This window comes from Podarcis vaucheri (assembly GCF_965113315.1).
Source record: "Podarcis vaucheri genome assembly, chromosome: 7".
Classification (NCBI taxonomy): Eukaryota; Metazoa; Chordata; class Lepidosauria; order Squamata; family Lacertidae; genus Podarcis; species Podarcis vaucheri.
The window spans coordinates 90,077,313-90,099,635 of NC_138765.1; the positions used below are offsets into that span (position 1 = coordinate 90,077,313).

Consider the following 22,323-nt stretch of genomic DNA (forward strand, 5'->3'; position numbering starts at 1 on the left):
AGGGACTGGTTTGCCCAGACTGGAGGCTGAGCAGAGAGGGTCCTTCAGGGGGTGCGGCAACAGTGATTTAGTACAGAATACATGGGGGGGGCACTGAATTTTGGTGTTGCAGAGGGAAGCACTGAAATGTGAAAACCCAAAGCCCTCCACATTACTCACTAAAGTCATAACGTTGACGAAAGCAAAAATGGTTCCTGAGCTCAGTGAAAAGCTTCCGTCTGCAGTTTGAAAGATGGAGCACTGAATGCGTTGTGCAGATTTAATTAGGTTTACTCCTAATAAAACCTAATATAAAACCTTAATTAGGTTTTATTTTTATTTTTTATTATACCATGCTGTCAGTATACATGACATTTCTGCAGGGTAGGGTAAGCAAAAAAGAAAGGTTCATACCCCAAGGAGCTTACATGAATTCAGCAATTGGGAGAAGCCCCCCCCCCCCCGAACACAAACCCTGCCAAAGTAGGGATGATGTAGTGCAGGAGAACCCAGAGTCCTCATCACATAGTTACCATGCCCTAAATCCATGGTCACCTTCAGCCATTGAGACAAACAGGGTTCTTATAAGGAGTCCTTCAGAAGATCTTGAGCAATTCAGGAGTTAATCCAATTAGGCAAAGAAAGGCCTTTGTAGAGTGAGCACTTCTGATATGGAGGATTTTTTTTCTTTAGAAAGCCCCTTTGTGATATGAATACATCCCTGCCTATAGTGCTGGTAGGGAGAACACCATTGTCCCCAAAAAAGCCCAGCTGCATGTAGACACTTCAAATACTTTATCATCCGCTAGCAGCCTCGCACGTTGCTCAGGAGCTCTAAGAAACCAGTGCACTTTTGAAAGGTTCCGTCATTTTGGTTTAAAAGGGTGTCTAACGGTATTCAAACATAAATGAAAATCTGCACTTCGATCTCAGAAGCCATCATGCAAAATTTGGTTGTGATGTTTTAAGAGCTGTCCATATGCATAGAGATTCCAAAATGCAACATTTCAAAATGTATCATAGATAGTAATAACAATTAGTTTGCATTTTGAATTTGCAAAGCATTTTACATTTCTGCTCATTCTCACAATCATTTATGAGGTAGGCCATGGTGCAGATGGTGACTTGAGTCTGAAAGATATCAAGTCACCCTAAGCAAGTGGAGAAAGGTTTTAGCCCATTGGTAGAGCGCATGCCTTGTGCGCATAAGGTCCTGACTTCAGTGCTTACAGGCTTCCTCAGCCTCGGCCCTCCAGATGTTTTTGGCCTACAACTCCCATGATCCCTAGCTAGCAGGACCAGTGGTCAGGGATGATGGGAACTGTATCTCAAAACATCTTGGGGGGGGGCGAGGTTGAGGAAGCCTGGCTTAGCATCTCCCTGTAGGGGAGGACTGTCCCCTGCCTGAAACCCTACGGCCTAGATCATACTCAGTTCCTATGTAGCTGAATAGCCAAACATTAATTTGAATCCTGAACTTACTGGCCAAAGTCCAGATTTTCTTTGTTAAAGATTGCCCTTTCTGTTTCTGAACTACCAAAGCAGGCGTCAGCAAACTTTTTCATCAGACCGCTGTCCCTCAGACTTTGTGGGGGACTCGACTATATTTTGAAAAATATAAATACCCTGCAAACCAGTCCCACAGCTGCTTCCGGACCTGGAGGAGGAAAGCACCCTGCACGCGCTCAGCAGCACAGCTTGGCACCACCCACTCACTGGTGTTGTTGATGAGCAGCAGCTGCTCCATCGGCCCGTATCCACGGAGCTCCCAGGCGGCATGCACCATACGCTGCAGCCCGTCGTCTGAGGCCAGGTCGGCGGGCAGGCCATGCACGCAGAGCACCGGGCAGGCGGCGTGCAGCTCGCCCTCCAACTGCTCCAGCGCGGCCGCAGAACGCACCGGCAGCAGCACCAAGCTCCAGCTGAAGCCCTGCGATGAACCCATCATGATGCCCATGGTGTGGCCCAGACCCGCCGCCCGCCTGCCGGCCTCTCTGTCCATGGCCGCGCCGGGTTTACCTCAGCCGTGGGCTGTGAGGCTTCGGGTTGGCTGCAGGAACTTCTTGCAGCCAATCTGAAGCCGCTCCAGCGTCACCGCCTGCCAGAGCCGTCCGAAGTAGAGGCTATTTTCTAGGGTAATAAAGGGGTGTCATAGGCTAATCTATCTATATAGCCACTTGGAAGGGAGTTGGGTGGGCATTCACTGTGGACCTGATGCTTGCACTCCAGAACAAGAGATTTCAGCCAGGCTGGTCCCTCCCCGTCCCCCTCTCCTGCCCCTCCATGTGACAGAAGAGCCCATTGTACAACCACTGAGATTTGTGTAGGCGACATGAGCAAGGGCATCTGAAGGCTGAAGCAGTGAGTGGGGTTCTCAACTCCTGCAGGAGGAAGTGTCAAGGGAAAGATCCTCTAATGCCAGCGATGCCGAAAGAGCCAAGGGCAAGGAAGGCCCCATCCTGGGTGCGAGGGGGTGTCTGCAGCACATGTAACTCTGCTCAAGCCATGTGTGCAGTGCTGCGCTTACAGAACTGTGCAAGTGCAGACATTCAGAACAGTGAAGTTTTAGACTATAGCATTATTTTTTTGTATTTGAAATTTATTAAACAAGTACTCATGGCGATATATGCATTTTCTAACAACTCGGCTTTAAAATAGTGCTTTAGAACAATAGCATGCAATAGCATGCAAAACAAAAGCAAAGTCCACCTAAGCTGAGCTAATAGTCACTTTGCTTAGCTCAAGGGAGTAAGATTCGCAGGCCTTTCCATAACCTTGCAGGACAGCCTTGCACCCACAAATCCAGAATATTGTGAGGCAATTCTGCTGCAGCCTAGCAGAAACTCTTCTCTGCATTCTGAGTAGTGAACCAACTCTCTGTGGGGCCAAGTATGGGAACATACAGATAATTTGGCAGCCAGCTGGGACCTGACATGAGAGGGAGCAGAGGGGAGGCGCTGAGGCTTGTGTTCTCCTGATCCGCCTCAGGGGTAGTGGCTCCAGAGCGAAAAGCCCTCAACATGCAGAGATCTTCAAGAGTCCTGTTCTTGCGTGTTCTCCTTTTACTTCCTTGTAGGCAGGTAGAGCTGGGAAAGCAAGTTGCTTCTTGGGTGACATTCAGTGACACTTGCAGAACTTCCGAAGTTGGGGGGGGGGTCAGGTTTGCGTGCTTGAGTTTAGGGGCAGAGTGCGCAGAGAGGTTGATTCAGCTGGTTCTTTTATCCAGGGATTTACTCTCAGCTGCGCCCAGGGAAATAACAGAGGAAGTTAAAGGCAGGATTCTGGGTCACCTGGATCGCCCATCCACACAGCTATGTGAACAAAGGGGGAATAGAGAAGGAGGAAGCAGCCAGCGCCCTTGGGCAGCTGTTGGGCCCAAGCCCCCTGGCAGAGTCCATTGGCACTGAGACCTTGGCTCTCCTGCCCCTTTGTTTCCCTGGCCCCAAACGTATCAGACATTAGCAGCTGGGTGTGGGAAGCTGCCTTCCATGTCAGGTTTCCCACAGCTCCCTGGCACATCTGATGTGCTGCTGGTCCAGGGCACTGTGGGAAATTTAACATAGCAGGTGGCTTTCCATCTGCTGCCATCAAATAAGGATATTACTGCTGCTACTACCACTAACCCACAACAACCCTGTGAGGTAAATTAGGATGAGAGAACAGTCACAGGACTGGCCCAAGGTCACCCAGTGAGGGGTGGGGGTTTTGATGGATACTTTGCAGTGTGTGTCTTTAAACCAGCCATGAACCCTGCTGAGTGCATCCTTTCACAGCATGACCTGTGCAAAACCTTTGTGTTTACTAGGTTTCAGCTCAGTTAGGTCACATCTACACCATACATTGGCTCCCCCCCAAAAAAAAAAATAGTCCCAGAAGCTTGTAGTTTGCCAGGGGTGTTGAGAATTGTAGCTCTTTGAGGGGTGAACTACAGTTCCCAAGATTCTGTGTTGGGAGCCATGGCAGTCTAAGTCATCTGAAAGTGCTTTAGACGTATGCCGTGACAATGCGCCCTCATTTTAATGTGCTACTCGCCCTTTCGCATGCTTTGGGCAGGTTTGCAGCATCACAGTAAAAACAGACAGTGCGGTGAGATGCCATCCAAAAGAGCATGGAGAGCCGGGGGGGGGGAGGCAGCCTCTGCATGAGCGCTCAGCAGGGTTGGTGCAGGACTGCCGCAGCGTCATTCATAAGGGACCCTGCCCCATGTCCCTTGAGAGAAGAAGCGCAGGCTGCCCCTGGCCATTAGCCAGTTCTTTGGCCTGAGCCTTTGGTGCCTTGGCTGCCCGGCTGATGCTGAGGCTGTTCCCACAAGAAGCTATCACATCACTCCTGGTGATCTGCTGTACTGGCACTTCCTCCTAAGAAGCCGGAAGGGGAAAGAAAATGCACCTCCCCCCCCCCCCTTCTTACGCTCCTGGCCCTTAGGCACTGTCAGTTTTTGAACACCCACATTTCCCCTGCCAGCTGCCAGAAGTTAAGTGCCTTGGAATTTGTCAGCTTTATCCAGAAAAGGGGTGCAGAAAAAGGAGAGGGGGCTCAGGGCAGAGTCAGCCAGGACTTTAGGTTTGGAATGGGGAAAGCTTAACGTTGTGTTCCCTGAAGTGGTGAGCACAGCATCATACCACCAGTTGTGTGAAAATTCTTAAATCAAAGGCCGAAATGATATGCATGCCTACCTAGGAGTAAGCCCTGGTGAATGGGATCAGGATGCACAGCCCCACTGGACCTGCTGTGGGCTGGCCGGCTGCCTGGCTTGGACTCTGCCCCAGTGCAGGGGTGGCACACAGGCATCTCTTGCCAGCTCTCAGTCAGCTCAATTCCATTAATACTCTGTTGGCCTGACAACTTACTCAAGGGTTGCCAAACTATATCAGGACAAATTGTAATGAAGGTTGCTCCCAATAAGCAGCATTCAACCCCAGAATGTCTCCTGTAGCAGGTTTAGTCATTTTCTTCATTCGCTGCGGTTGCTGGCGTGTATCACCGGGTGGAGACAGATCTGTGGAGCAAATGGCACTGCTTTGGAAGTGCCCTTGCCCTGTTCTGTGCAAAGATATATATTTCTCTTTGGGGTTGTGCTCTGAAAAAGGAAGAAAATAAATCAGTTCTGTAACTGTGCAGTAAGCCAGCTGTTGCTGCAGATTTTCTGGTGCAAGGGTGAGATGCCTCTGTCCCGCAGGCCAAAGGTGGCCCCCCAGCCCCCCCCAAAGTGGTTTGGCCCTCCAAACCATTTCCCCAACATCGTGCCCACCTGCCCATCATGCCCACCTGCCCATATGTGACATCAGGTGTGTGGCAGGTTGAGACCCATTTACAGAAAGCAGGATTGAACTCCCCAGGTGCAGCGAGATCAGTCCAGCTCGGACTGAGCACACCAGCTGCTTCTCTCCTGGAACTGGCTGGCCTTGCAGAAAGCAGGATTGAATTCCGTCCTGCTTGGGCAGTATCTTCCCCCTCCCCTGGAGACCAACTTTGAGAGATGGGTGGCCCCAGCCCCTGCTAAAGTTCGCCCGCCAGGGTGGGGGATATAAAGCTCTGGCCCGCTGGGCCAAAAAGGCTGCTCTCCCCTGGGCTTGTGATGTCAGCAAGACTCCTCTGCTCTCTGCACTTTGCCAAACCCCAGGACTCTTCAACTGCTGTTGCTGTTTAAATACGACAGTCTATGAATGGGTAAACAGATGAATGTTTATGTTTGAAGAGTGTATTTGAAACATGCTGGGTGTGGGGAGGGGCAAGATTATGATATTATATTATTTTATTTACTATCTTTATAGGTGTATATGATTTGCAGAGAATGAGAGAACAGCTCTCTGTTGCAAGGGCTTACAGTCTGAAAATAGCTCCCACAGAAGCAAGAAAAGGAAGGCGATGGAAATGGAGACAGACATGAATGGGACAAATGTGCCATTATTTCTGTTATTGTGTATTTAGGATTAATTAGAGAAGGCTACAGGCGCTGGAAGTTGGCAGCAGGTCCATTTTATGTGTGCCATGCAGATGACAAAGCTGAGAGGGACCGTGGCTGCAGGTGGAGAACCTGCTGTAGCTTCTCTTTAAATGTGATGCCTCTCTTCTTAAAAGCCTGCACTGGCTCCCTTCTTTTGGAGGAGCACAGCCCCAAGGAACCTTGATTTCCCTCCAATACTTCAGCCATGCAAAAGAACTGGGGATTCTCCCTCCCTCAGAACCCCAGGTGTCCTTTTATTCCACTCATCCTCTCAGCCCCTCTCTAACCACTAGGCAACAAGGTACTGCCAGAACTGTTGTCCAGGATCTTTGTTTTGATGGTTGTTCCTGCACCCCGCTTGGGAGCAATTATTCCAAGGGGCAGGGAAGGGTGTAAAGTGGGAGGTGCGTCACATGTGGCAAGAACTGTAGAGTTGGGAGGGACCACGAGAGTCATCTAGTCCAGCCCCCTGCCATGCAGGGATCTTTTGCCCAACATATCAGTGGGCTTGTGCAGCAGGAACGTGTCGCAGAAGGACATTGCACCTGGGGCGGGGAGGCTTGGGGGCTCTCACCAAAATGGGACCCAGCCTCCACTTCCTCTCTAGGAATGCCTTCCAGAATCAACTGGAGAAGTTTAGCTTCTGTCCTTCATCTTGGGATCTCCAGAATATTTATGCCAGGAATCATTTTTATTGCATTGCATTTTGTCTAGCTGGGTGGCTTCCTCATTATCTCCATCAGCTTGGCCTGGGAAGACATTAATCCCAATAGAGCCGTGTCTCACTTTGGATCATGCATTAACACGTTGAGAAGGCACGTTCCTTATGATTGATATTCATTACAGTGAAGCCTCGAGGCTCTATAATGTTCATAAACAAAATGGGAGGGGGGAAGGGGTGCACTAGAGACTCACCTAAATTCTCCATTAAGCTATAGGGGTCAGCAGCAGGAGGTTCCAGCAGGAGGTTCCAAATCTGCCCCTTCCAGTTGCCCATCCAGAGGCAAGTATAGGGGCACTGGTAGTTAAGACAACTTTCTGGCCTGGGGTGGGGAAGGGGTTTATCCAGGTTTATCCTCTACCCCTCATTCCCATTTCAGCCAGCAACACATGAACGTTTCCCATATGGACCTGCCCAGTTCCTGAAATTGTCCCCTGAGGTCTTTCTCTGTGTGCCACCTCTGATGGAGGTCCAAAGGATGGCGGCGAGAGCACAAGCCTTTCTGTTGTAGCTCCCGGCCTATGGAATGCCCTCCCCAGGCATGCCAGCCTGGCACCAACTTTGTAATCTGCTTTTATTTTCCCGTGCATTTGTGCAGCAGCAGAACTTAGATATTTGACAGTGGAATGAACTCCCTTGGAAGGTGGTGGACTCACCTTCCTTGGAGGTATTTAAACAAAATGGCCCTGTGTCAGGGATTCTTCAGCTGTGATTCCTGCATGAAAGGAGGCTGGACTCCATGAGCCCTGGGGTCCCTTCCAACTCTACAGTTCTGTTTTTTTATTCCAACTGTGTTTTCAATACAGCCACATCTTTTTATTATTGCATTTCATTCTTGTTGTAAATCGCTTTGGGACTTTTCGTCATGGGAAGCAGCATTAAATTCAGCAAACCTAACCAAACCAGCCCCCTGGTGAAGCATGGCAGAGGCAAAAGGAGGGCATTGCCTCTTCTGCAGTTCCCATCCCACTGACATTCTAGGCAACGGTCCAGTTGGTGGGTCTGCCCTTTCCATGTCTGGGATATGCAGCAACCTCCAAATGGCCCTTGCTCAGTTTTTGCAAAGGCATCATGTTGATGGCTGCAGTCAGTTTGCAACACCCTGGAATGTCTGGGTGCTTCTGGCAATGAAGACCGCTTCAGATTAAAACTCCAGCGATGGACCATTGTGGCAGGGGTGCCTGTTGACCCGAATTCCTTGCTCCTGCTGCTCAATAGAAAGGCTTTATTGCCGTCTCCCTGTGCACAAAAGAAGCCTTGCAATTAAAGAGCCACCTCAAGGGAGCCCCCAAGGCCCTAGGCAGGCTTTTTGTTGGGCCTCAAGAAGCAATGCCAATGGCGTGTGTCTCCTTGGCTCCGCAGCATGATACAGGCAAGACGAGAGCCTGCCTGGAGGGCAGTTTCATGCAACCACGCTCAATTTCTTTTTCTTTTTCTTTCTTTTTTTGGTCTGTACTTTTGGAAGTGGGAGAGGCCACAGTGGCTACCTGCTCCACTAGCGAGCCCAGATCTTAGCCTAGCAGGCTCCTACTGAAATTGCTGTGTTCAGCCCCTCCACAGTCAGGCCAAATTGACCAAGAAATCAGGGCACTGGGGAGGAGAATACACATAACGAAAAGGACTGAGACCCTGTGAGCGTGGAACACCTCTGCTCAGACATCTGCACTGGTAGCCCATTTGCTTCTGGGCCAAGATCAAGGAGTTCCTGTTGGTATATAAAGCCCTTAACAGTTTGGGCCCAGTTTACCTGCAGGATCACCTATCCCTAAATGTGCCCACTTGATCTGCAGAACCGGCACTGTGACATAATACTCATTCTGCAGTTGTAAGAAATAGATCTTTTAGTGTGGCAGGACCTACACATTGGAACTCCCTGCCTATGGCTATCAAGCAGGCAGCTTCACTGAATTCTTTAAGTGCCTGCTTACAAGATTCCTGCATAGGCAGGTCTGTCCAGATATGTGGAAGTTGCATGTGTTTTACCTCTTTTTAGCTGCTGTTGATTTGAACGTTTTTAAATGCCTGTTTTTAACTGCTTTTTATCAAGAATATTAATGCTCTATTTTATATATTTTTAAACAATTTAGAGGTTTTCTGCCAAGTCAGTAAATAAACAAAATTTAAATGTATACCAAAGTAGCCCTGTGACCCTCCAGAGCAGTACGACTTGGTGACGACACAACCAGAAGTCCATAGTGTGTGAAGAACCTTGTCCTGAGCTTCCCAACACTCAGCTTCATAGGATGGCCCTGGGTTCTAGAACTATGGGGCGAGGAAAAAGTTCCTTTCTCTGCTCACTTTCTCCACACCACGTTTAAACTTAACCACCTCTGTCATGCCCCACCCCACCTACCTTTTCCAACTTTGCAATATCTTTTCTGAGGTGAGGCAACCAGAACTGTACACAGTATTATTGCTAGTGTGGTCTTACCCTAGTTTTGCATAAGGACATTGTGGTATTGGAAGTTTATTTTTAATCCCGTTTCTAATGATCCCTAAAGTGAAGTTCACCTCCTCCACAACTACTGCACCCTAGCTTGGCATCATCGTCACTGAGCTGTCCACTGTGACTGCAAGGTCTTCTTCCCATCAGTCACTACCAGTTCAGTCCCCATTCATGTGTGCGTGAAGTAAGGACCCTCTCCACTCTTTACACTTGCTTACATTGAATTGCCTTCACCATTTCATTGCTCACTCATCCAGTTGGAAGAGATCCTTTTGGAGCTCCTCACAATCCTTTTTGTTTTAGCCGCCCTGAACAATTTGGTATTATCAGCACATTTGGTTACATAACTCCAGATCATAACATCAGATGAAGTGTTATAATATAGGTTGTTTGGAAGAGGGACTGGTGTTCATTGTGGTATATTTATCCTGTGTTTGCCTCTGTTAAGCAGGTCTTTCAGCTTTTTCTATTGTTTCAAAATCCCACAATACACTAGAGATGGCAGGCAGGGAAAAGAAATCAGTGTTCGTAACATCAGGGCGAATCTTCTCTTCAACCACTTCCAGCTCTCTTGTAACCTGTTGTTGGTCTCCAGCCTCATCCAAGAACGCATATATTCCCATTGCATATATTCCCATTTTATTTTTATCCCATTTGTACAAGTGTCCTCCCAACAGCAGAGCTGGTCTTCCAACCTTTAGGGAGTAAGGAAAGGGCTCAGGCAGCAGTGCCTTCTGCTCCTCATCACCTCATTCTCAATCTAGAGTTTAAGCCACCCCCACCCCACCCCCAGTTTGTAATCTAATAGCTAGAAGCAGCATAAACAGCTGGGAGCTGGCTCCAGTCTGCAAGGCCAGCCTGAACATCTGGTTCCGCACTGCATGCTCTCCCCCCCCTCCTCCTTGGCGACAGCAGCTGCCAAGGCTGGTGAGGAGGAGGAGAGCCAGGGAAAGAGGGGGCATCGGAGTGACTCAACTCCCTGCTTTCTGATGAAATGAGAAGTTTTCTTTCCCTCACTTTTTAAACTCTCAGTCAAAGGGGATTTTCCCTCCTGAATTTCTACATCCGTGTAAAAAGCAAGCAGAGCAGCTAAGTAGGCCATCTGCCAGTCCCAAAAGGCCAAGGAATTTTTCAGAGGTTTGCCAGTTTTTCGGCTGGGGAATGGCAGAGTTCCCAGTGTGCTTGAGTTTACAGGTAGAGTTTCCAATTGAGTGGGGGTTTTGTAGTTCTTGTTCCTTTTTAACAGCAACACGGTCAATAGAGATTTAGCTGCCCAGGCTTCCCCGTCACAGCACCTCCATGCCCACAAAAGCTTCATCTGTTTATGCATCCATGTCTCACAGTTATTCAGTGTGTAAGACCCCTGCCAGGGGGAAATGCAGCAACCCTCACTTACCTTTCCTCTGCGCTTTCCAGGCATGCTCTATGCTTTAAACTCTGGTACTTTGTTTTTGTTTGGTTTTGAGGTTTTCTGCTCCAGAGCTTTCCCTGCAACAACCCCACTCTTTACTGCTGAATCGGAGCAAATGGCAAATTGCCATTATTTCACTTCAGCTCTCAAGAGAGCTGAATTTTGCAGGGAATTTTGCAGGGAAGCTCTGGGATGTTTTGCAGGGAATTGCAAGAATTTTGCAGGGAAAGCTCTGGGATGAAAAAGATCACCTGGACTCAGAGGTTGTTTTTTTAAAAAACACTTTTTATTAAGTTTTCAAAAGCAAACTCAAAGAAGAACATAAGTCAAATTTCCAAAAACAAAGTCCACTTAAACATAAACTCTTGCATCCAGCATCTTAGTGTTTTCTTATTTACACTGCGCTTTGTCACGCTCAGACTTCCTTCCTTCCCTGCTTCGGCTTTCACAAATTAACACCTACTCCTACAGATTCTTATTTACCCTCCACCCACATCACAAGATTTAAGTTATTCCTGCTACAGTTTTTCAACTTCTACAATTATTCCGTATATATACAACAAATTTATTCCACTCCTCTTCAAACTTTGTTACTTTTTGATGTCTAATCTTATTAGTCATTTTCGCCAACTCCGCATATTCAAACATCTTCACTTGCCACTCCACTAACGTTGGGATCTCCTGGGATTTCCATTTCTGGGCCATGAGAATCCTAGCAGCAGTCGTAGCATACACAAATAACTTACAATCCTCTTTTTTCACTTCATCTCCTATTATCCCTAGCAGGAAAGCCTCTGGTTTCTTTGGGAATGTATATTTAAACAGTTTTTTCATTTCGTTATAAATCAAGTCCCAAAAGTTTTTCATTTTTTCGCAAGTCCACCACATGTGGAAGAGTTCACCATCTTTTAATTTGCATTTCCAGCAGGCTTTGTTGCTCACTCTGTACATTTTAGCTAATTTAACTGGGGTAATATACCACCGGTACATCATTTTCTTTAAATTTTCTTTTAAGGTAGAGCACGCTGTAAAACTCATACCTTCGTTCCATAGTTTTACCCAGTTGTCATAGTCAATGTTATATCCAAAGTCGACTGCCCATTTTATCATGACTTCCTTTATCAGTTCATCTTTTGTGTCCCATTCCAGGAGAAAATCATACATTTTGGATAGAAGTTTTGTTCTACCCTCTAAAATTTCAATTTGGAATCTTGACTTTTTTCCACTAAAACCTGTTTTTTTTGTCTTCTGTTAATATTCCATGAACTTGATGGTATTGAAGCCATCCTGTGAAAGCGTTTTCTATACTTTCATAGGGTTTTAACTTCCACCCATCCTCGGTTTTCATTAAAGTGTCTTCATAAGTTGCTCTTCCCCCCTTTATATTTAACTTTTTTACTGTTAATACTTCTATCGGGGACTCAGAGTTTTAAAGTGCGGACCTCTGCGTAGACAGTGTGGGGCAAGAGGTACGTGTGGATGGGCTCCTAGTCCTGCCATCCATTGACACATCTGTGTGCTGGGAAACAGTCAGGGCCTCTGAGCACAGGTTCATCCAAATGCTAGGATTCAGCCTCACAACCTAAATAAACACACCTTTTTTTGGCCTGCCAGGGGTCACTCGAGGCCCTGCCTCTGACCCACTTCCCTCAGTACTGACCTCGCCACGGCTCCATGAAAAACAAGCCTAATCCTGACCGTAAGCGGATGAGCTGCTTGAGAGTTGCCAAGCGCCAGGCAGGACTGGGCAGGTCTGGGGCAGCCCCGCTTGGTGCGTCTCCAGGAGCTATCAGGTTGCCCGGCTGAGGCAACGCTTGAGCTCCGCAGGAGCCTGGTTTTAACTTCTTGCAGTTCCTCCTCTTGACCTCTTCTCTGTTTCAGGGAAAGAGGCAGGAAAAGGGCTGAGTAGTGATAGGTCAGCATTTTTTTATCCCCTTGGCTCTGAATGATCCCTGCCGGGAAAGAGGCAACAAGGCCTGTGCTCTGCTCAGTTGATAAGCCTGTTGGGCTTCCATATGCTTATTTGAGGATTGTTGCCTTCACTTGTGAAAAATGTGAGACAGACCTAGAGAAACCTTGAGGCAAAGGCTTAGAAAACACCAGATTGAGGGGAAACTAGCAATCTGTATTTCACCACACACACACACACACACACACACACACACACACACACCCCTCCTTATTCCTGAGTGTCCAGTATTTTTGCTGCCAACATTTGTGCAACGTGGGGGGTGAGAGCTAGATTACTACTAGAAAAGAAAGAAAGAAATTGGGATTCTCCTGAGTCCAGCAATTTTTTGCAGGTGTACAGATAAGCCCCAGGGACAAGCCACCTACCCTCCATGGCATTTCTCTGTCAACCTCACCTTTTTTAGTAAAGAAGCCTTTGATTTGTAGCTCTGATAACAGTTTGTTGTTGCCAGCTGATCTGCAGGAGAGGAAAATCTGCTTCTGTGACTGAGTGCGGTTTGAACTGCAGAAACAAAGAGGTGAAGCTTATTCATAGCATGGGTTTAAGGATTATCTCCTGCTAATCAAGCTGCTACTAAAAGCACAGAAGTTAAAAACAACAAACAGCAACCCCAAAAAGCAGTGGTCAGCTTTTTTGTGCGGGGCAACAAACAATGTCCCTTAGACTTGCCATCTTTTCAGCCAGGCAGTGTCGCCCCCGCCTTCAACAACAGATCACGCTCTTAAGACGTAAGGCACAAGAGTGAGCTGGCGGAAGGAGGATGCTCCAGTCAGTTGCTGCTACTGTTAAGACACATGTGCAGTGGCCAGTTCAAAGACTGGCTGTGCTAATGTGCCCAGGGCTTGTATTTGTGCAGCAAGCCTATTGTCTTGTGTTTTTATAAATAGGAACATCTCATTCTCCTTCTGTGCTGCCCTTAGGATCCATTTTAAGGCTGGCTGCTAGACCTGTTCCCATGCCTTAAAGTGCAGCAGGAGAGGCAGAAAATCAGCAGGTTTTGTTCCTCCTGCCTTGCATCTCCAAGCAGCTTCATTTCTGTGTCAGGCACTGGAACAGATAAAAGGGAGCCACTTTAGCCACAAAATAAGGCTTTTTGGGAAGTCCCACATAGGGGACATAATAATAATAATAATAATAATAATAATAATAATAATAATAATAATAATAATTTATATCCCGCCCTCCCCAGCCGAAGCTGGGCTCAGGGCGGCTAACAACAATCAAATAATCCAACATTCTAAAAACATTTCATTATAAAAATTAATTAAAATCAAATTGATGGCAACCATTAAGCAAAAATTCTGTGCAGATTGCCAGAGGAGGGAGTCAGGCTGCGCCCTGACCAAAGGCCTGGTGGAACAGCTCTGTCTTGCAGGCCCTGCGGAAAGACGTCAGGTCCCGCAGGGCCCTAGTCTCTTGTGACAGAGCGTTCCACCAGATTGGAGCCGCGGCCAAGAAAGCCCTGGCTCTAGTTGAGGCCAGCCTAACCTCTCTGTGGCCTGGGACCTTCAGGATGTTTTTATTTGCAGACCGTAAGTTCCTCTGTGGGACATACCAGGAGAGGCGGTCCTGTAGGTACGAGGGTCCTAAGCCGTATAGGGCTTTAAAGGTTAAAGCCAGCATCTTAAACCTGATCCTGTACTCCACTGTACTCCGCCAGTGCAGCTGGTATAGCACCGGATGAATGTGATCTCGCAGCGAAGACCCCGTAAGGAGTCTCACCGCAGCATTCTGCACCCGCTGGAGTTTCTGGGTCAGTCTCAAGGGCAGGCCCAGTAAGCTTGCACCTATGCCTTTAACAGCAGCTTAAAATAGCAGAAATAAGTAGGTGGGATTTTTCACAGCCTGAAGAGGAACGTGATCACCTGCTAGTGCCAGCAGCACATCAATTTGCTGGCAAGGGCAGAGCAACAGAAGCGTGCTGAAAAGCTGGCAACCCTCCACTGAACATATTGATGCCACCATATGCACACTTCTGGATTGCACCATTTCCCCCTTCTTTCTGTATCTGAAGGAAAGCAAAGATTGCCAGGAAGCTGAACTTCCAGTGCCAGAGATGTGTAGAATTTATCCCGCTCCTGTTTCTGTATGTGTGCATAGCTCTGAACACAAGGAAGTTTTCATCTTGCAGTTAGTAGATGGCAAGACTACACTCAGGGCTTGAAGGATGATTCTGTAATTTCCTTCTCTCCACTCCCAACCCAGCTATCCAACAACTCATTACTTTAATTTGCCTTGGTTTTTTATTTTCTTTCATGCTTAATTAGAGCTCTTTTAATTGCTCAGAGATTCTTGGCTGGAAGGCAACTGGGGAAAGTATAGGATTAGAGAAAGAAGGAGGGTGGAAAATGATACATATTTATTAGCATTTTCTCTCTACTCAACAAAACAGACTGCATTCCAACATCTATTATTGCATATCTCTGTTTGGGCAATTAAAAATAACCCTCCCCAACCTCCCCCTTTTATCCTCAGCTGCCTAATTAATTATCCCTTCAAATAATTGCACTTAACATTTCTTAAATTATATGTGGATATGTGAAGATTACACATGAGAAGAGAGCCAGGCGCTTGGCGTGTGCTGGTCCTTTAAAAGCAGAGTTGTCTGGGAACACTCCTCAGAGATGTGCCTGGCAACAGCTAGGAAGAAGGGGGTCTGCTGCTGGCGGAGCAGAGAAGGTGGTCTTTGCTGGCCTTTGCTTAGGGCAGCTTGAACACACACACACACACGGAAGGGGTGGGCAGATTTTTGTGCAATAATATCATACCCACGAAGATGGTGTCATGTGTGTCGCATCCTGCAATCTGTCACTGGGGTTTGCGTACTTTGGGTTCTTAACATGAACATTTCTACTGCTAAGAAGATTAGAAGTTCCCTTTATTAGTCTGGCTTCCTGCTCTTCCTTCTCTGTTATCAGACCCATTTTATTTCTGTGTCTTTTAACTGCTGAATTAGCAGGAGACAAACCTGCCCATATCCTGTTTGCTTGTATTCTTTCTTAACTTGTACCAGACCCACAAGGCAGCTGAGAAAAGCAAGAAACCCACCATTAAAATACGATAAAAATGTGCAAGGTTAAGATCAGCACTGAAACAGTTCAGTCAGTAGAGCATAAGAGCCTCTTTCTTGCCTTGCACAGGGTTGGATTAGATGACCCTGGTGGTCCCTTTCAGCTCTACAAATCTAGGATTCCAAGTTTCCATGGAAGAGCACCCAGAGCTGTGCCAGTGGTTTCAGTTTTATTTATTTATTTTGACAGTTTACGTACTGCTTAATTGCAGTTGCCTCTAAGCAATGTACAAGAGTCTCAATACATTGAAAAGAAAAATCAGTTAAAATTATAAAGTCAAAATTCAGTTTAAATGCCTCCTGGGATTTTTTTTAAAGTATTTGTTTATTTACTGCTTTCATTAAAAAAAAATGTCAAAGCAGTTTACAACAATTGTGCATAAGATGATACAATAAAAACCATATTTAAAAAGTTGAAATAAGAAATCAGTTGTTATGGGAAGATGTATTCTTCATTGCCTGCATAAATCTGACTGAACAGAAACGTTTTCAGTAGGCGCTTAAAAACTGACACAGAAGGTCTTTATTAGGTGCTGGAAGTTCAGCAAGGAGGAGGTCTGCTTGACCTCAGCTGAAATGGGCCCCAAGCCCTTCTGGCAGACATGCGCCAAAGATCTGAGCCATGGGAGACCCCTAACAGTGACTCCCACCCCAAAGACCTCAGCAAGAAGACAGAGATATAAGGAATCAGGGGGCTCCCTTGGCACTTTAGGGAACAAAGAGGTCTTCAGTGTTTATCCATTATGAGTGGGCTTCTCAGGCCTCAATCCTGAGCAGGTGGGATGCTCTCTACCCCCTTCCCCCCCCCCCGTTGTTTTTCATTCAGTTGTTTCTGATCTTGGAGCTCAGCAAGGAAGAAAAGCAGCCAAGGGTTCTCTCTCTCTCTCTCTCTCTCTCTCTCTCTCTCTCACACACACACACACACACACACACACACACACCTGCCAGCTCTCTATGAATCTGCCTCCCAGCTACCAAAGGAGGGGGGGGGCTTGGGAACCCTGTGTTTTGCTCCTGACATCTATTCCCTCCACATGCCCAAAGTCTAGCTGGGTCTACTGAGAGCCAGCCCTGTGTGATGCGTAGCTCCATCTGTCTGCCTGGGCTTTCTCCTCCCATGCCTCCACTTCCCCTACTTGGACAAGCTCCAGGTAAAACCTTCCCCTGCACTGCACAATAGCATCCTGGAACGTGTTAGCTCTGGGGCTGGCAACTCCCGACCTGCTCCCCTTTCCGGGTGTGGAGGCGGAGAGGAGGCAGGGTGTGAAAAGGCAAAAAGGCACCACTCCAGCCGTCAGGAGTAGCCTGGCTTCTCAGATGCTCTGTCTGATTCATGGGCTCCCATGTCTTACGGAGGCAACAGGGCTTTGTTTTTACTGGTTGTGTTTTGCAAAAGAGGCCCATGTCTACAAAGAGAAATGCTGAAACTCAGAGAGCGATCTCTATTCACAGCTGGACTGTGATTACTCAGTGGGGATGGGAACATATTCTCAGAGGCACTCTCAGCATCTTAGAATGATAGAATCGTAGAGTTGGAAAGGACCACGAGAATAATCTAGTCCAGCCCTCTGCAATGTAGGAATCCTTTGCCCAACGTATGGATCAAATCAGCGCATGATCCTGAGATTATGAGTCTCAACTGAACTATACCTCTTCCTTATTTCTTCTCATATTCCAGCCATGCCTTCCAAAAAAGGCTCCAGGGTTTTAAGTCCTACACAGGAGCGCAAAACATTTTCATAAATGCAATGCTGCTTTTTGTCTCAGGAACATGTGCTACCTCAGTTAGTAAAGGGTGTTTCAAAATGTACACTTGGAAGCTGAGACTGTTCCCTTCATCCAGTAAACATCACGGCTTTCTTCCAAAGCATTCTCCATAGAACTGTGGTCCACAATGTTTTTTCATGTGATCTGTCAGTTTACAGGGGTCGGCAAGGTTTACCTCACCTGGACCAGTTCACTCCAGCGGAGATCCCTCCGTGGGCCGGATCACACATGCGCATGGCTGAGATTTTCGGTGCCTGAGCATGCGCAGATGAGATTTCCGGCACCGCGGAGTGCCGGTTTAATGCAGTTTGGGGGCGACTTGTGGGCTAGTTAAACGACCCCCATGGGCTGCTTGTGGCCCATGGGCCTTAGGTTGCCTACTCCTGGTTTACAAAATAATCCTAATTATGTAGGAAAATGTTGGAGGTAAAGATTTTTTAAAGGGGGAGGTTCCAACTTAGACACATGCAATCCTGCAGAGGCAAACCACTTTGCAGTTTTATACTGACAATGGGCTAACTTATTCAGCAGTGCAGGGATGCAGTTGGTGAGATGTTCAAATGAATAAATAGGGGTTATTTTTAAGGTGGGGGAACCTGAAGTTGCAGACTTTTCCAGTGCCAGATGGTAGCATGTATCGGACAAGGGACTAGCTGATACCACTTCTGGCACTTGGGAGCCGGTAGGTAAAGGGAGGATTGTCTCCCACCTCTAAGCTTAATCCTGTTTGTCTTGCAATCTCTTAATGCAATTTGCTGGCGTCCCCACAGCAAACAGCTTACCTGCAAACCCCTTTACCTGCTGACCTCTTCTGCTAAGCTTGTGCAAAACGGCACACAATGCTTCACGGTTCCCTGTTGGCTACTGGGTTACTTGCTGGTTGAAAGATCACCAGCATAGGTTAAATCTTCAAAGGGACTTACTAGGGGGAATTGGGACAAACATCACCTGGCTAAATCAGGAATTTCCACAGAAGAACTGACTCCCAGGCTTGTGCAATGTGCAGCTATGCAAAGCTGGGGGAGGCCAAAGGGGCTGGGCCAGCTTTTCAACATATTTAGCCCAATTCAAAAGCTGGAAGGTTTCCGTATTGCTCCCTTCGCTCGCCCACAGCTCTCTGGCATGTATTCTGACTAATTCACCGCTTGAATTCCCCACGACCTTGATGCTACCAGCTGCTCCAGCTGAGATTGCTAATCAACATCAGCAATCACATTTATAAAACTACAGGGAGTTTTGTGGCACTATTAAAGACTTACAGGTTTACTGTGGCATAAGATTTTGTGAAGGAAAGCCCAGTTTGTTAGAAGCATGAGGGTATCCCCAGTTGACAGAGAAACACACAAACCTACAGAAGATGGATTGTCAATCTGGGGCCAGGAGGCCGTGCAATGCAAGAGGAACAGCAGATCTGTGGCATTTCCAATCTATGCAAAGCTTGTATGTATGTAAGATAAGAAGCTAGGGAGGTTGCCTTATCATTAATTACTCCTGTTGCAAATGGCCACCATGCTTCTCTTGCAGACACTGGAGCTTTGCATAGAAATGTATGCTGGGTGAACCTCTTGCTTTGCTTGGCCTTTTGGCCCACTGTTTACACACACCCCAAACACGCCTGGTGTGTGTGAGTGTGAGTGTGTGTGTGTGTGTGTGTGAGAGAGAGAGAGAGAGAGAGAGAGAGAGAGCGCGCACTAAGGATAATGTGTCATGTATCAGACAAAGTGGGCTCTCATCCAAGAAAATGTAAACTAGAAGAATTCTACTGCTTTTTCTGGTGCTGTAAGGTGTTTTTATTCTTGCTGCAAAAACTAGCATAACCATCTCTTTGGAATACATAAAAGTAAGGCGGAGCTTCAGGATCCCATGAGTTACACACTTCTACTAACCTTTAAGTCCCACTGAGTTCCATGGGGCTTGGCCACAACAAAGTGAGCACAGGATTTCAGCCTTGGGACCTCCATCCTAACCCTGGAGCCCTGCCACTTCACGCCAGCAAGAAAAGCTAAGGTTGCCATATGTCAAAATGTGAAAATGTTGAGCTTTTTGGGGTCAAAGTTGAACTTTTGCATGAAAAATGAAGTTGTTCAGATATTTTTAAGGAAATTCACCAAAATCTTGACTTTTGACATGGGTTGCCATGTCTGGTTTTCCCAGACATTCAAGTGATTTCCGCCCAGACACTGTTTCAGAGTGCTGTATGTCCAGGAAATTCTGGATGCAAGGCAGCCCTAAGAAGAGCAGGTAACCAGCAGGCCTGGACTGGCTGAAGATCCAGTGGATCTTTGGGCACAACTACCCCTCTTGCCTCTGAAACACACCTTTTGGGGGCTTTGCACTGGCTGCCACTGGTTGGGATGCCACCAGCAGTAGCTCCCAGTGGTGTGTGCTTTTAGGCAGCTGAGTCTCCCCATCAGTGAAATCCAGCACAGCCAGGCAGAACTGAGCAGAAAGACATGTCCTCTGCCTCCAAACACAGTGCAGCAAACTGGCTCAGAGGCTAGACTGCTTTGTTCAGGAAGCAGGCAGGCTACAAATCTGCATTCCTATACTCACTTACTAGCAGGCAGCTCCGTGGAACTGAATGGAACTTACTGACTAAGTTGACCTGTGTAACTTCTGCTGAAGGAAAAGGTGGAAAAGGTGGGAGAGGGAGGGAACTCGTAGAGGCTGGATGGCCGTCTACTGCTGAAGATACTCTGAATATCTTGCAGTGAGCGGAGAGTTCAAGCAGATGGCCTGCCAGGCCTCCTCCCACTCTAATCGCTCTGTTGTTGATACCTTTGGAAGCAGATACGTGGTTTAACACACACACCTACCCTGATCTTCTTTTCTCCATTGCCCTGCAGTAAGTTGGCTGCCGTCCTCCACAGCTGAAGCAACAGCTGAGGAGTTCTGCTGCGACGAGCTGAGCTGCAGGACATCTGTGGGAAGGACGGTTTGCACAAGGGACTCCATGAAGTCTGGCATAGAAGATGGGGAGACTTTCAGGCCTGGACAGGTGGCACTGGCAGGGACAGGTGTGGGGGCAGAGGCTGAGGCAGGAGCACGGAGCCTAGGGTTGCCATATTTCAAAAAGTAAAAACCAGGACACCCCAAATATTGCTGAGCTTTTCTTTACAAAAACGGCAAAAAAAAGTTTACTTGCCAAAGATCCAGGACAAACTGCTGCCTTCCGGAAACCGGAAATTCCCCTGGATGTCACTTCTGCCTTTGAAATCCCGGTAATGTCCAGGAAATCCCAGGCGTGTGTCAGCCCTAACAGAGCCACACCCCTTCCCTGCTGCACTATAAGGTGGATTTCAGCTTGGGAGAAAACAGCTGCAGGGCTGACTCACCTGGCAGCTGCAAAGGGCTTGGATAGATTCTGGTTCTCCACTTCTTTGCAGGGGAGACTGAGTTTCCACTCTATACAGAACTTCTTTCTCCTTCTGCCTCAGTACGCCAAGTAGGCGGCTTGGCTTGCTTGTGGCTACAATATCTAACTATCAAGCAGCAAGATTCATTGGGAGACCTTTTCAGTCAAAGTTTGTTGTGATAGAAAGCAAGTTGTTCAGTAGTGGCTTCCTAACCATGTTTAATCAGAAGTCAGCCCTATTGAATTCAGTAGGACTTAAACTGCCGGGTGCGTGGGGTTAGGCTTGCAACCTAAGCTTTCCAGCAAAACAAGGGAGCAGGATTTGCATGCCTTTTAGGGCAGAGGGTAGGAGACCAACAGATCTGCCCAAGCGCCAATCCACTGAGATGTTCCTGTGCAAAAGCCCCCTTGATATGAGCTGGGAGCTGTGCAAGTGGGCAGACCTAGGAGGGGTCTTGCTCTCCCTGCAGGGTGGGCTAGTTGCTAGCAGGGCACACCGTTGGAAGCAATGGCGCTAGTGGCCATGGGGCCCCAAAACATAGCTGTCAACTTACAGATTTGAAAATATGGGACCAGCAGCCAAAATAAGGGGCCTGCAGCCTCACCTGTTCCAGGCACTCCAGTCTTCCTGTCCTCCTGCAGTCTGGTCAAACTCATGTTGGTAGCTTCGAGAACACTGTCCAACCAACTTTGTAACCAGAGGTTCAACTGAATAGAATCTGAATCACATGCACCACAAGGCCTATGCAGCCTCAACTTAAGATGGCTCCCCGGCCTGGCTTTGCACTGCAAAGTTTGCAGCAGCACATGCAACAAAATGGCGTCCAGCATTCAAAAACCTCCTCAGCTTGCATTAACTGACCACACACAAGGCATGCAAGCTCCACCCCCCAGTCGTTCTTAGACTTCTTATTGGGTGAGCAACAGGGCAGGGAGGGAGGGAGAGGAGCTGTTTCCTTTGAAATTTAAGGGACATCATTTAAGGGACATCCATCAATAAGGGACAGCAGCGGGACATGGCGCTGGAATAAGGGACTGTCCCTTCAAATAAGGGACACTTGACAGCTATGCCCCAAAACTGATAAAGCTTGCATGGTCATTTGTCTGTCTCCTTCTGCTGGACACAGGTGGGTTGGCCATCCATGGTTCTGTCCTGAGAAGAGGCAGGGGGTCCCAGGAGGCTGAGGGAAGGGTCTGGCAGCTTTGTTCCTTTTCTCTCTAGAGGGCATCAAACCATTGTCATCCTCTATTTTCCATGCGGACCTTCCAACTTTTTCCACACTGCAGAAAGTCCAACGTTTTCCAGAAGCAGTGCATTTTCCACAGCTGAAATGTTTCCTCCGCTATTTTAATTTATTTCTAATGTGAAGGACATTTCAAGGGTGCTTCCCAACTGTTCCTATTTTCAGATTGGATTCATTTGCATACTGGCAAATTCAGGTTAAAGGTGGTTAGTGCTCATGCACAACAATCCTGTTTCCCCACCCCCAAAATCAGACCCTTGCTATAAGGAAAGTGACAGGTAACACTTGCTCTGACACAGCATCCTCTGACCTCCCCACAAACGAAAAGGAATGAATGCTCAGTGCATAGCTGGCATTGTCTGATCTCCCTGCACACAAATCAGGATAAATGCTCAATAAACAGGTCATCTG

The 22,323-nt window shown here is 47.5% G+C and overlaps 1 protein-coding gene and 1 long non-coding RNA gene across 2 annotated transcripts in view; one reads left to right on the top strand and one right to left on the bottom strand.

Moving 5' to 3' along the window:
* FAM178B (family with sequence similarity 178 member B) overlaps positions 1-22,323 on the top strand; it is a 194,033-nt gene that overhangs the window by 164,142 nt on the left and 7,568 nt on the right. The gene's annotated exons all lie outside the window — the stretch shown is intronic.
* LOC309536592 lies at positions 13,130-20,741 on the bottom strand. The gene is made up of 2 exons (XR_014221656.1): positions 20,130-20,741; positions 13,130-13,523 (listed from the first exon to the last, which is right to left on the bottom strand). It is a non-coding gene; the product is annotated as an uncharacterized lncRNA (long non-coding RNA).